Source organism: Acyrthosiphon pisum, chromosome A1 (assembly GCF_005508785.2).
Source record: "Acyrthosiphon pisum isolate AL4f chromosome A1, pea_aphid_22Mar2018_4r6ur, whole genome shotgun sequence".
In the NCBI taxonomy this organism is placed as follows: domain Eukaryota; kingdom Metazoa; phylum Arthropoda; class Insecta; order Hemiptera; family Aphididae; genus Acyrthosiphon; species Acyrthosiphon pisum.
The window spans coordinates 3,920,414-3,923,504 of NC_042494.1; positions in this window are offsets into that span (position 1 = coordinate 3,920,414).

Sequence of the window (3,091 nt, forward strand, 5' to 3'; positions counted from 1 at the left end):
ATTTTTACTTTTAACCCCCCAAAGTACCAACTAGATTCACTTTTCAATCATAAAAGTTACTGTTGAAGAAAATCGAAGCAGTTTTACTGTCCTAAAAAGGTGATGACAGACACAAAAAAAAATAAAAAAAAAAAATAAAAAAAAAAAACACACATCATTGTAAAATCAATACATTCATCGTTCCACTCAGAATCTATAAATGGGTAAGTAGATTTCACTCTGCTTCACAGTATATTACAAGTGGGTCACTGTATAATGGATGGTGTTAAATTTGAATTCAATGATATAATATCATTGTATAAGAAAAACGATTCTGAGCGGAGACGGTATGTCAGTCTAGGTATAAGACATAATATTATATAGTCTATGGTATTAAAAAGAAAGTTATCTATAATAGGTACATATAATAAATTCCAAATTAGTCATATCGCAATATCTATTAAGTACTTATAAGTTATAACTAGGGCCCGGAACTTGATAACCTAAAAATCATTAAAAAATGCACTAAAAAAAATTTTAGTATGACTTATAAACATCAAAAAATGGCTTAAAAAAAATGACCATAAAAATACCAAAAATTTCTTTATAATTTAAAAAATAAAAATAATTATGAAATAAAAAAGTTTTGTTTTACAAAATTATATTTATGTTACATAATGGTTATACATTTATAATTATTATTAATTTTATTTTTATACATTAAATATGTATTTATTACTTAAACAATTTAAATTGATTTTTTGTTAATACTTTTAAACAATAAATGTATTACACTGAGCGATTAAAGTGTGTTTAATATTTTCAAATAAAAAAGATCGTCGATTGTCCGACAGTAAAGTTTTGTAGGTTGAAAAACTTCCTTCGACTTACACAGATATGATTGGCGCATGTTTGAAAAAAGTGATATCATTTGTATTCAAATCTTTCAATCCTTCTTTTGCCACTTCTTGTCCTTCCAATATTTTTGAAATAATCTGCATTGTTTTATAAGCATTATTTTTTTCTAAAACAGTTTTAAATTTATGTTGAATTTCACGCCCAACTATATTTCGTGCTAATTTAATTTAATTTTTTTCTTCTTCTACAATTAGTATAGCATCGGCATTCGGCAAGGCATATTTTTGACGATTCTAATCCTTTGATTGAATTTGGTAGCAATCCAAAGTTTGATTTGATATAAACTAAATTTAATTCTAAACCTGGATCGGCGAACAAATCAATTACTTTTTCAATGGAAGTCGAATCATTTTTGTCCAGTTTCATGATTATATTTTTAATTGTACCAAAATGTTCACAATAGTAAAAGGCTGCCGTTAACTATGTTCCGCACCTAGTTAGCACAGGTTGTGGGGGTAATGGAATATTAGGAGCATGCTCTTTAAAAATTTGAACTCTCGAAGGAGCTTTTAAAAATATTTTTTTGCAGTTAGAAATTAGGTTATCGACTGTTGGGAAATTTTTTCTGATTTCTTCCGCCACCCTATGTTATAATATCTTATTATAAGGCATGAGCCCAGCATGTTACATGTTCCATCTTCGAATAAAATACCTTAATGGCTTTACTTGTTTTGACCATATAAGGGGCCGCATCACTCAATAAAAGCAGTACATGATCATGTTTATAATACAAATAATGTATGCCAAATAATTTGAAGCGATCTATCGAACAGTTTTGATATTGTACTATAATTTACCTTTTCTAGGACTTCTGTATGTATTAGGAAATATTTCCCGAAGCCATTCAACTCTAGAGTTTCCACAACAACATTCGCTACATAGTATCCGTAGTTTCATCTAAAGTTACCCAAATTTTCTTATTTTCTACGTAAGATCTAATGATAATAATGCATGACACAGATCATGATTAAAAGACGATTTCTTAGATGGTTCGGTTATTAAACGTTGAATCTTACTTGTACTTTGTTGTTGTATCTTTTTCAGTTCAAGTCCATTAACGTGTTTATTACGCGAAATATGCTGCTCGACGGTAAATTTTTTGTCCACTGCCACTTTTACCTCGCAACTTTTGCAAAATAATACAGTGCCATCGGTTGAAAAAACTTCTCTGCCAAAATGATTTACAAACGAATTCAATTGACTGTTATCCGACACTTTGTACTTAGGCATTTTTGTAAAATAAATCAATTTAATTTAATAAATTAAATATATAAATCGAAGAGTCGGTCCAACAGTCGATAATCAATAAAATAAATACGTCCGTCTTTCACTTTCACTATGCCACAATGCTGTAAAACGTTAATCGTACAGTTGCGTTATCGTACGTCTCGTGTGTATCAGTAAAATTATCTCAGCTAATTTCGATAATGCAGGCGAAACGGCACTTCAAATAAACACATGTGTGCACCCAGCCTAAAATAATATCTGCCAATAGTTTATTAAATAATCGTAGATCACGACAACAAATGATAAAGATAATAAACGTCAATAAACGACAAGCTAATGGAAACTTTCAACAAGAAAAATGCAAATATATATAAAAAAAGTACAAAAATGAATAAAGTGCACTAAAAACACTAAATAATAACCGTAAGCATAAAATTCCCTAAAAATTCAAAAAATGCAAAATAAAAAAAGGTGGGTAAGTAGATGTCGCTCTGCTGTACAGTAGATTACAAGTGGGTCACTGTATAATGGATGGTATTAAATTTGAATTCAATGATATAATATCACTGGATAAGAAAAACGATTCTGATCGGAGACGGTATGTCAGTCTAGGTATAAGACATATTATATACCTATCTAATGTACCTATTTAAAAAAAATTGACCTATAATAGGTACCTATAATAAATTTCAAATTAATCATATCACAATATCCATTGGATGCTTATATATCAACAACATACCGTGATACTATCATTGATATATAAAAGTATACTTTAGAAGTGTCAAGTACCCACGAATAATATTCTGCAATCACAACAAAATAACTAAAATAATTATTCTAGGTTTTAATATGTGATTTCGTCCAAATTTGTACTTAAAATGACTATAAAAATAAACAACATTTTTGTATTTTTTAAATTTTTTGGTAACAGAATTAAATATTTACGTGGAATCTTGTTTAAATT